The sequence below is a fragment of the Anolis carolinensis genome, chromosome 4, assembly GCF_035594765.1.
Source record: "Anolis carolinensis isolate JA03-04 chromosome 4, rAnoCar3.1.pri, whole genome shotgun sequence".
Lineage (NCBI taxonomy): Eukaryota > Metazoa > Chordata > Lepidosauria > Squamata > Dactyloidae > Anolis > Anolis carolinensis.
In genome coordinates this window covers 37,375,702-37,388,572 of record NC_085844.1, presented here as the reverse complement: position 1 = coordinate 37,388,572, position 12,871 = coordinate 37,375,702, and the positions used below count along the sequence as shown (strand labels likewise).

The 12,871-nt window shown below is 39.0% G+C and overlaps 1 long non-coding RNA gene across 1 annotated transcript in view; it reads left to right on the top strand.

Moving 5' to 3' along the window:
* Positions 1-12,641, top strand: part of LOC103278504 (uncharacterized) — a 220,262-nt gene extending 207,621 nt beyond the window's left edge. Inside the window, exons 5-6 of the long non-coding RNA XR_010005945.1 lie at positions 3,014-3,131; positions 3,790-12,641. This is a non-coding gene — a long non-coding RNA (uncharacterized LOC103278504). The remainder of the gene's footprint in view (positions 1-3,013; positions 3,132-3,789) is intronic.
* The last annotated feature ends 230 nt before the right edge of the window (positions 12,642-12,871 follow it).

The following is a 12,871-nucleotide window of genomic DNA, read 5'->3' as shown; positions in this document are numbered from 1 at the left end:
AGTCTGGATCTGAACTGTTTAGGGCTTTAAAGGTACAGTAACAACCAGCACATTAAATTTTGCTCGGTAGTAAACTGGGAGCCAGTGGAGCTTCCATAGCATGTGAGTTGTTTGCTACCTGTACAGTAGGCTTGATCGATCCACGAAAAATTTGATTCTAAACTCGTTGCAAAAGTAGAGGGGGGCAACGTTTCGTTTTTGAAGGTATTTCCGAATTTTGCCCCCCAAAAAATTCGAAATTAACGAAAATTCGTTATCTTCAAAATTAATTCGTTAATGGCGGACGCGCATGCGCAATTCCCAAAAACAGCACAGAGGGAGAGGACTTTACAGGACTCTCCCACCCTCATTTTTTGAGTGATCTTCTTCAAACTTGGTACAGTGGTAGAACACATTTAACACTGATAGCTCACCAAAATTTGGAACGTTTCCCTTATCCTCTGATTTTTGGCGAATTTTCATAGCTTTTATAATAAACCATTTTTTAATAATTGCAGAAATCTGTTCCTGGTTTGAAAGTCTTATTTCCTGTTAAATTGGGTTGTCTTTACTGTGAAAGTCATTGTTCTACTTCAGAAACTTTGTTTTTGTGGCTGAAACTTTGTTAAATTGGTGTGTGTGTGATATATACTGTGTATATATATATAGTCCCTGCATATGTGTGTGTGTGTTTGTGTGTGTGTGTGTATAGGTAAAGGTAAAGGTATCCCTTGACGTTAAGTTCAGTCATGTCTGACTCTGGGGGTTGGTGCTCATCTCCATTTCTAAGCCCAAGAGCCAGTGTTGTCCATAGACACCTCCAAGGTCATGTGGCCGGCATGACTACATGGAGTGCCATTACCTTCCCGCCAGAGCGGTACCTATTGATCTACTCACATTGGCATGTTTTCAAGCTGCTAGGTTGGCAGAAGCTGGAGCTAACAGCGGGCACTCACTCTGCTTCCGGGATTTGAACCTGGGACCTTTCGGTCTGCAAGTTCAGCAGCTCAGTGCTTTAACACACTTCGCCATCGGGGCTCATGTATATATAATATACATACACATACACACAATGTGGAGAATATGTGGAAAGGTAGATAGATAGATAAGTTGGGAGCCACAGCGAAGGCACCTTCCTGGGAGCAAGGTCTAATAATAATAATAATAATAATAATAATAATAATAATAATAATAAATCCCTTACAATATCCAAGATGGGTACCATTATTGGCAGAGAAAGCCAAGCTGTAGGAGTTGAAATCCAATCATTTATCCTCCCTATAGAATCAATTTTATATGCATTTTTAGCTACAGAAAAGCTAAAATCAGGACAGTAAAAGAACAACACCCAGAAAATGGGAATTCCAGACAGGAAACAATCAGGGCCAGCTAATACCTCCCAACAAAGGATTCCCCCAGGTAGGAAGCAGCCAGGCTTTGAAGCTGCAAGGCTATTCAATGCTAATCAAGGTGACCAATTGCAACATTCACACTTGCCTCCCACAGACAAGAGTTCTTTCTCCCACCCTGGACCTTCCACAGATACATAAACCCCACTTGCCTAGCTTCGCACAGACATCAAAACCTCACCGCCGGGCCCCTCTCTGTCTCTCTCGGTCTCGGCTCCATCCGCCGCCTTCCCGCCTCACAGAGAGACACCAGGCCTGAGCTGAGGCGAGGCGGCGGCGGCGGCCATTTTCCCCCTCCGTCTTCCTCCTCCTCCTCGGCCTCCTTCCCCCTCGCCCCCTCCCATTGGCTGAGCCCGTGACGCCCCTTTTGCTGAGGGGCAAAAGGAAAGGGCCTGAATGGTGGGAGTTTGGGTGATTTGCAAAAGCTTTTTTTTCCTAACGAAAAAAACGACGAAATAAGAAAAAACGGCCTCTCGCGATTCGAAACTGCGATATCCAGACGTGTGGACAATCAAGGCCGTATATTGCTTCAAAACAAACGAAAATAACAAATTAATAACGGGTAACGGGGAAATCGAATTATTTGAGCAAGCCTACTGTACAGTGTTCTAGTTAGTAACCTGGCAGCTGACCTTTGCACCAGCTGAAGCTTCCAAGCACTCTTCAAAGGCAGCCACAGGTAGAATGCATTGGAGTAGTTCAGTAGAGGTGTAATTAGGGCATGCACTACCGTGGCCAGGTCTGACGTCTCCCTTGAACCATTTCCTTTGAACATACCATGCTACTTCTGTGCTGGCATGCTGCCACATAGGGGATCAGGAGATTATCACACCCAGTAAGCTGTTGCACCATGGCAGAATCAGGGGTTATTAGCAGATTTTACCCAACAATTGCAGGGAAATGGTTTGCTGTGGGTAGATGGCAGAATGTCAATGATGTAATGTAATAAGAACTGTCTCATAGTTCTTATTACAGCATATAAGTCCTGCTTATATGCTGGTTTGCCACATTTGTGTGATAAAGCACATATTTTAACCTTTGTAGCAATTTTCAAAAAGTTGTGGTTGGGACTGCTTCAGAAGTCCATTAGAAGGACTCCAGAGAGAAAAACAGATTTTGAACAACGCTTTCAGATTTGGGGGCAATTTCACTATGTTCTCTGAATTTTTTTTTAGACTCAGGAGAGGCCGTTTTTCACACCGGAAATTAACTAGAGGTTGAGATATATTTTACTTCCTGTTTCACAAAAGGTTTCTCTTGGGCTTAATAGACTTCAGCACCTCCCACCCCTTACTGGGAAAAGAATGGGATATAATCTCAAGAAAATTAATGTATGCAGTTCCCCAAAGCTGCTATTAAGTGAATATGCTACGGTAGTTTCCTGCCCCAAGGTTGCCAGAGTAAAAACTAGAGTGTTCTTTTAATGGTTGTTCAGAAGAGGGAAAATTGGTATGTGTTGCTTGTAATCTGGTTCCTTCTGCTATAGAACCATTAAAGGGAAAGGAATCTATTCCAAATTTCTGACTGGCACACCATACAGTAGAATAATAAAAATATTTAGTAACTCCTTTTTGCTAAAACTGAAGGTCCTATTTCAATCAATGACATTTTTTTTACACCTGCAGTTTTCTCCAGTACTGGACACAAGGCGACCTACAATAAATCAAAAATATAGCCTTGCACAGAAAACCCATGATAGGTGTCAGCTTCTCTTTGCTTGGGCTTTGGACACACTGTTGAGTGGTAAGGATCTCTTTCATTACTACTGAATACTTTCTATGTCTGATATGAAGTGAAACAATCAAATTAAAGCTTCTGTGTGTGCCATAAAATTTGGGATAAGAGCAGAATCAGTGATGACCTCAAATAACAGCAAGCTACCAACATCAGCCCAAATTTGTTGCCCCTGGCTTGAGATCTCATTTTTCTTGGCAAATAAAAGAGATTTCTTGGGACAGATTCACTTCTGTACAAACTATATTTGCTATCTCTAGGGTAGGGCTGTAAGATATGTGGAAAGTTGGCTACTATGTGTCAAGATTTTATATTTTGGATAATGCGTCATCTTGGCAGACGTATGCTGTCTGATAGCTGTCTTCTTTTTCATCTCATACACTTGATTCATGGGACAAATTCCCACGTTCACATTAAGGCTAGTCACAGTGTTTCTACAGCTGAGATGAGAACAGCATCACACCTGCAGAAGAAAAATTTTCTATTCATGCATTATTTGCTCTTGTTTTAAACAATGCATGCTATAATACCAAGTGATTCACTCAAATGTTCTGCATACAAACAAGAAGCCAATTCATTCTAATAATGATAACCCTTATGAGTTCATATTCTTAATTCAAACCAACAAATCTATATTCTGTTTTTTTTTCACATGCTCAAATAACAGTAAAAATCAAGTTATACCTCTGTCAAATCATGCAATCCATAACAGAAAGAAGGAGAAAAGGTTTCATTGCAAAAGGAATTTCTTCATCAGACTGTACACTGACATGTACATGCTATGCATGTAAGTATGGATTTATAGTATATCCCATTACTGGTTTGAACCAAGACAGAATGAATTAAAGAGTGAATAGGATACATAGATTTCTCTTGAGAATACAGGGATTTTGATCCTTCTGTTTCCACATAATATTACAATAAGAAGCTTCTGTAACTTATGGCAATTGCATTTTCAGTTCATCCTATGTGCTAAAAAAATACAGCTCGTACTCTTAATAAATAGCTTTTCTGTGCTACTACCAGTTGTGTTGATTGCACAAACTCTTTAATTAGACACACACTTAGATGAGATACACATGTTTTACAAGGTAAAATTAGGTGACATTTTAAACACATTTCAGCTAACAAGAAGAACCATGTGCAATTGGGAAGCCAAGGAAATTGTATTTCAGGCATTTCAACAAGGCTGTAACAAAGGAGCAGCAATACAAAATAAGTGAATGATTCTACTTGATTCTTCTATCCCCCCCCCCCCCCCCAGTCATTTTATCAGGGACGAAGAATATTTTACAATAGTGCACGCATGAAGGTTGTATGCATTCCCCAGCATTAAATTGTGGTAGAAAATGAAAAACCTAATAGCATTTTGATATATTCCAGTTAGGTTTTCCATTAGGAGAAAAAGGTGATATGTTCACACCATTTGTCAGGAAACGAAGAAATGAAGAGAATGTTGACAATTTCATTACACTCTGGTTATGGGGTGATCCGCAGTTACCTATTACAAGATAAAAAAAGCCTATTCAGAATATTATTAGTTGAAAACATTACTGTTTATAGTTACTTTAAGTAGTGCTGCAACTGCACAGTTGATATAATGATACAATCCACAGATTTCAAAAGAGAGATTTCATATCACTTACAGCTTTAGCTCATTTTTTGACTGGTAAGAATGATACAACATCAAAACAAGTCCTGTACTGATAAGACAAAGGGCTATTTTTTTTAAAAAAAGAAAGTAACCGATCGGTTATTAAAAGTACCTCAGAGTGTTGCACAATTTTTTTACCTTTATTCAGAAAGACTGCATTTCTGGCCATTGGTTAAACTTCTTTAACTCTTTTGAATCCTAACAACCCAGTTGTGTGCAGAATTGCAGCCAAATCCACACACACACACACCCCCACCCGCACATGCATGTACATACACATACTGGCTATTTTATTGACTGTACAATTTCAACTATTTTTTAAATAATATTTCACTGGTGGCTGATCATTTCCATTAACTAACTGCATGGTCACATTGGTTTGTTTGTTTTTCTTGTGTGCTTTCAAGTCATTTCTGACTTAACGGAGACCCAAGGTAAACCTATCATGAGGTTTTCTTGGCAAGATTTCTTTGGAGTGGGTTTGTGTTTGCCTTGACCTGAGAGAATGTGAGTTGCTCAAGGTCACCAAGTGGGTCTTTATGTCTGAGCATGTCTTTCCAGGATCATAGTCCAACCCTCTACTATAGATATCACAGGTAATGCGTATCTATGAAGAAGTGATTCTCTTTCAACTCTTTATGGATGCCTTTGAGGTAAGTGGGTACTGGATAGCAGTGTTGATGCAAACTTACCAGTCAAGCTTCTATAGTATAGTTGTTGTGTACAGCTAATAACATCCAGAGTTGGGATACTACTACTACTACAACAACAACAACAACAACAACAACAACAACAACAACAACAACAATCTTTTCTTATATTCTGCCCCCTCTCCCAAAGGACTTGGATGGCTTACAACAAATAAATATAAAACCAAGCAAGAATAAAATAATACATAATGACAATCAAAAAACACCACAACTAACTAATAATATCAAAATAAAATACACAGATTAAATTTGGCAGGATTTGAAACCCTCATACTTAATTGAATGCATTTTGGATGCACAACTGAACGAACAATCAAATGCACATCTACAGGTACGATGGCATCACTTTAGGGTTGCCCAATTAATCCCATCCCACTCCTGAAATTTCAAGGTGAAAACCTGAGATCTGGGAATCACACATTGTAATGTCACAATGGGTAGCTCTGATAATGTTATAATGCATATTTTAAGATATTAATACATGCTACATTCATGTTATAAAGTATATTGCATTAAGATATCAATTCAGGCTACATTAAGCATCAATCACATCTGCACAGTTTGCTAGTCTTTTTTTAAAAAAAACCAAAACAAAACAAAACAAACACCATGTCTAATGAATAAGGAAGATACACATGCAAACACTCAGGCAAACACTGTTCAAGGCAATATTTTTCACCCTGAAATTCCTTTTACTTGCTCTGAAGACTGGAGACGAGGTTGGAGATCTCAGGCCCTGTGATCAGGGAACCCTACACCATGTGCATAATTGCCAAAGCTGTGAATGGAATGCAGATGTTGCACTTTATACAAAAATATCCACCCATTACCATTGGGAAATTTATGCACAGAAAAGACAAAAACAGATTTCTGATTATAGAGTATAAACAGGACAAAGGATTACGTTGCAGTGCACTTTGGTAATCTATGACGGTTCCTAAGTAGATATAGGAGATGGGTGCCTCATGCCCATCCAAATGTTGCTGAGCTCCAGTTGCCCATCGGTGTCAGTCTGCATGGGCAGTGGAGAGGGATGATGGGGGCTGAAGTGAAACAGCTTATGGAAAGCCACAGGTTTCCCACCCCTAAGACTAAGTAAGGAAGCTCCCTTGTTGGGTACTATCTGCAAATGCAATTGAGTATTGCTACGTGAAGAAAAATTCTACACCTTCCACTCCTGGGGGATCCTGCCATACAGATATTTGAGTGCAGCCCACTGCTGGGCCTGTGGAACAGTGGATCAGTGCTGTACTATTCTAGTTTAATTAAGTTTTGCTCTGATTTCTACAGTCTCGTGTAATGAATATAAAATTACAACTTTAAAAGAATTGGGGAGAAGGGAGCTAAGCTATGCTTTGATTAAAACAGTGCTCTGTGGGATTTGTAAAGCAGAGGATTACATTGGGGACTTCTTACTGTACAATAAATACCAAAGACCTGTCCTTGCCATGTAGGAAAATAAAGGAAAGAAAAGCAGCAACATTTGCTAAAGGAAAGATTACTTGCTTCATGCAGAAATTTTTAATTAAAGTCTGGGATTCAGTTTAAAAGTGATGGTGGTATGTAAAGAAACTTATGTTCATGGCAATGAGGGGTGGCACACATTGGTTCTGCAAAGTACTATTTGTGTTGATGGTAGTATGCAAATAAATCATGATTTTCATAATTTTAATGTATGTTGCCCCTTAGTTATGTGTATACTTGTAAACGTTGTTTATCAAGTTTACACCTTCCTGTGTAAAAAGTCATGTTTTCAAGCTCTGAGTGTAGCATTAGCAGATCATTCTGGCATTTCAGCATCATTTTTAATTTTAAAAAATAATAATGAGTAAGAACTTATTTTTTTTATTAAATGTGTTCATAGGCAGGTTGAATATCCCTTATCTGATTGGGACCAAAATGTTTTGGATTCCCTCCCATCTCAAATTTTGGAATACCTGCACTGGCATATATATAAGTAATATCTTTGAAATGAGACCAAAGTCTAAACACAAAATGTACTATGTTTCATTTACACCCTATACACAGAACCTGAAGGTAATTTTATATGTAAATTTTTAAAATAATTTTGTGCATGAAACAGAGTGAACCATCAGAAAGCAAAGGTGTCATTATCTCGGCTACTCAAGTGAACAGTTTTGGATTTGGGAGTATTTCAGATTACAGAATTTGGGATAAAGGATGCTCAATTTGCATTTGATGACAGCTGTTTAATGTAATAGTGGACAGGGACACCCTTCCTCCCTCCCTTCCTTCCTTTCTTTTTTGGTTCAGCATCAGTGTAATTGGAAATGAGAATAAATTCACATGGCATGTGCCAAGTAGATCTATGCAGCTGAGACTATGAGAATGAGGCTGTGGGACTGACTACATTTTGTTTGCATTTTGTCCATAGATGGTTATGTATGATTTCCAGCATGGGCCCAGACTTTAGCTGAACTGCCTTTGGTAAATTGGTATCAATAACAGATAACTTTTTGAATAAAGGGGAAATGCATGCCAAGTGCAGTTGCTTTCTTATGCCAACCTTATTAGAGGGTTTTCTTGGCAAGGTTTATTCAAAGGAAGTTTTCTATTTCCTTCCTCCTAGTCTGAGAAAAGATTAAGGGATTTACCCAAGATCACACAGATGGTTTCCACATCTGAGCAGGGATTTGAACCCTGATCTCCAGAAGTCCTAACCTAGGATTCAAACCACAATATCACTCCAACAAAAATAGTGGCATGAATTGCTCAAAGATTGTATCTAACAAAGCATTTCCAGTGTAGCAAATTTTTCCTTCAATGTAATTAAATACTCCATGCACATACACAAAAAATGGATAAATATGCTCACAACGCCTTTGCTATCCATGCAGACTTGTTTATTTTATTCTTTGCATCTTGATCTTATTTTTCTTAAGGCAATTGGACTTTTTTAAAAGATGGAAATCAACTCTTCCATAATATAACAACTATGGCATGAATTTGCAGCATCAGCCTAATAAGTTTTGACATGTTAAATATAGGTTACTACACCAGACCTCTGCATTATGAAAAGCTTCCATGTAGTGGCTGTGGTATAGATGGTGCCAGTTGAAGTAGGGATTGTAGGATAAAACACAAGGGATTAATATAGCAGGATAGCAGCTAGATGAACTTAATCAAACTAGATGGACTGATTTATAAACTTGAGTCTAGTTTTGTAAAGACTGAAGACCCTGAAAGAAATCAAATACTCTTCCTGTCCCATATGGACCGCACACATCTTGTAATGCAGAAATGAAATGGGCAGAGAATTTTCCAATCCAATTGTTCTATTACTGTGCCTCAACTCCATTCTAAAATTACCAGTGAAAATATATTTTTGAATGGAATATTAGGAGTCTTTTAAGGATGGTTTGTGAGGCCAACTCCCTCTAGTTCCATACACAGGATGGTATTCACTATGTCCCTAAATCTTGATTGTTATTAAAACAATATTAGAGGGCCATAGAAGAGTATCGAGACAGAAAAGCTTAGGATTTTTAGACTACAGCTACCAGAATTTCCCAGCCAGCAAGGCCACTGGGAAAAGTGAAAGTTATAAACCGCTCTGAGTCCTTATTGGAGATAGAGCGGTATATAAATAAAGTTTTTTTGTTGTTGTAATTCAAAAAAGTAACTTTTCAAACTCTGCTCCAGTACAGTTTTTCTATGTGGCTCCAGGGTTCAATTTGATCTAAATAGGGCAGGAATTTGCTGCAGTTGCTTCGCTGATACAAATAAGTTAAGTAAAACATATGGTTAATGTAACATACAAAGCATTCAAAGCCCCCTGTGGATTCCTGAAACCACAGATAAAGGCGAACCCTATATTTTGTCTATACTTGTGATAGAGGCATGCCATAGAATAGCATCGAAAGACCTAAAGAACTCCATAAACACTTCCAGGGGGTGGCCTATTTTTTTACAGCATGAGTAAGTGAAACCATGGATATTGAGTCTGTGAATAAGGGGATCACGCTGTATCTTGCAACAATTCATAGTAATATAATTATTTAATTGTAGTTACCCACTGAAATGAGATGTTACCCACTGATATGGTTATGAATGGGCATTGAACTGAAGTTCTAACTTAATAAGGTGCCAATTCTTTCCTGTTGTGCACAACATGTTGGGACATGGTTCACAATAGCACATTCAGCTCTCTCCCTTTCAGAATAATTTTTTCTATGTCAAAGTGACATTGAACACAGCCCCCCCCCACCCCCCGGTTTGGCAGAGCGTTCCACAGATAGCCATGGCTCTTTTATTTTGATGAGTTAGTTTTGCGAGAAGCGGGGAGAAGAGTGGTAAATAAATAAATAAATAAATAAGGTTCAGAGGAGCCCAGCGCCCTGGATACTTTCCTTGAAACAATCTTTCCTTTTTATTTTTATTTTATTGTTCTCGAACCCTTCAATAAATATGCATCTTGGTGCATTATTCTCTCCTTTTGACTACTTTGTATCTCTTTCTGCCTCCTTGAGTCTATTTCTTCCATTTTCACCTCCCGCAGCTGGCCCCAGTGACCATCAGGCCACATAGCCCATCCAGCCCCATGGCCCTGCACAGCCCACGGAGCAGGGCTTATTATTTCCTTCTTCCCCACACTAACCACTCTTCATCTCCCTGAACCCCTACACCACCTCCCTTCCCCTGTGGGTGCCCTGGTTTCCTTGATGGGAGCCCCCAGTATCCACGGATTCTTATTTTTCCCATTTAATGTGTATATATGTTATATTTCTGTGTATAAAAACATCTTTGGAGAAGTATGCCACTGATCAATACCTTTGGCTGACCTTTTGCCAGCACCTCATGACCCAGGAAATCCCCTCCAGCCATTTTCCTGGGCATCATCTCAATCATAAAAGACACAATCACCCATCATCTTCAGGCCAGTACTGGCCCCATAGACCCAGCTGCACCTAGGGCAACAGGATCAGGAATTGGACTACCCGCCCACTTGGACATATCAATGATCACTTATCACGCGGCATTCTCTTCCCTGATGTTGGGATGGCTTGCCCCGTTCACCACAATGCCATCTCCCTCGTTCCCAGGAACAGACTCTAAATCCCATCATTATGGACAATATACTGCTTTGAAACACAATGGACACTGGTGCAGAGTCTTCAGACTCACGCGGTCAGGGTTCATAAAGACAATAATCACAAACTCATGGTACCCGAGGTTTGTTCCAGAGTTGGGACAATGTAATCCCATCATAACACCATGTCTTCTTTGTCTGAAGTTTCCATCCTGCCCCCTGTCAGCCATTGGAGAGCAGAAATCTGCATTGGAAGCAAAGAATGCTCTCCTATTGGCTGACAGGTACCACAGTCCTACCTCTGCAGGGAATCCTCTCTGATGTCAATGGAGCCCAGCCAATCACAGCAGAGCCATCTCCAGCTGGGGTGGGAGTGGGAATTTCAAAAAACTGTAATGTATAAAATGTCTGTTTTGCAATGTTACGGTATCTCAGCTTACTTTGGCAGATAACCACAAGCTGGCATCACTTCAGCTGGCTCAGTAAATTACCTTGGTGGCTTCTTCTTCAACTTGGTGAGATTTTCATTCAGGAATATTGGACTAGCTTCTTTGTCTTGCCAGGCATATGGATTCACAGGCGGCCTGTGGCTGATACCAGTATCCACTTACCGGGACTCGGTATCCATGCTTCAGGTTTCACTACCTGCAACTCACTATCCGCGGTTGCCTGAAATTGCTCAATTTCAATAGACATCACTAGAAATTGTGTCATTTTGAAGACTTTCACACAGGGACAGCCTCCATGCTGGAGCATTGGGGAGAAGTGACTGACCAAGTGACTGTGGGAGTCCCATCAGAATGCCAGAGCATAGCCAAAGGATGAAGAATGATACCAGGAAGTCTGCAATTTTCAGTTAGGCCTCCCTCCCTCCCTCTCTCTCTCTTTCTCTCTCTCTCTCTCTCTCTCTCTCACACACACACTTATTCCAACTCAACTACCCTGGATCTATCTTATGGCATCCTAGGATTTAGCAGTAGAATTCTCTTCCAGAGAAGCTTAGAGCCTCACATAACTACAAATAGCAGAACTCCTTGGGACGTAGCCACCATATAGTTCTAGATAACCAATTTGCACTCTCCCTTTCGCCAAAAAACACAGGCTGGGAGTTTGGGTAGTTTGACAACCTCAAAATTTTTGACCAGCTTTCCATTTTCCTGTTTTTCCAGGCTAGTGAAATTTTTTTCCCCTCACAGTCTGCACCAGTCATGTTAGCTCTTGTCATTGGTACAAAATGTTGAAATTGCGTCCTTATAATTAACACTCTGAACAACAGCCTTCTAAGTATTGCATGATTGCCAAACAGGAAAAATACCTACAAATAATTATATGTGGAGAATCTCAGAAGTTAAATTATTCACAATATTTAATTACTTTAATTAAAGTTCATACTCTGTATGTGTGCTTTTATAAATAAACACTTGAAGCAGTTCTAGCTTCTCCAACTTTCCTAGGTCCCTAGGATTGTCAGTTAAAAATATTGCACGAGAAATTAAATTCCCTGATCTTTCTTTTCCATCTTTCTTGCTTAAACTGCTAGTGAACAACAACTTCATTATTCAGATTAGTATTGTCCCCATACAATATAGCATGTTATCACATCTCAGAGGTTCCTCTTGCCCCATAGAATATTTCATTTCACTGTGTTCCTTTTGAGGAATTCAGCCTATGGAAATTGTATACATTATTGCATTCAGTGTTTAGATCAACATAAACCTCATATGTAGCATTTCTTCCTAAATATACAAACAATATATAGAAATTTCATATATAGAGTCAGAACACATCTATCTGGAGTAGCACTGTTTAATACAGGGGTCCTCAAACTTTTGAAGTGGAGGGCCAGTTTATGGTCCCTCAGACTCTTGAGGGGCCGAATTATCATTTGAAAAAAATACGAACAAATTCCTATGCACACTGCACATGTCTTACTTGTAGTGCAAAAAAACCCACAACAACAATTATTTATTTATTTTATTTACTACATTTATATCCCACCCTCTCTCATCCCGAAGGGGAGTCAGAGCGGCTTACAAGTTGTATGTACATACAATATATTATATTATTAGCATAGCACAATATTAGCATTATATATTACTATATTGTACTATACCACTATACGGTAATATTAGTAATATTAAATTTAATATATAATGTATAATTAATATTATATTGCATTATTATTAGTATAATTATATTGTATGACATTATAATATTATTAATAATATAATATGTATACACAATATATTATATCATTACCATAGCACAATATTGGTAAATGAAAGAACAATACAATATTTAAAAATAAAAACAATTTTAACCAACATAAACCTAT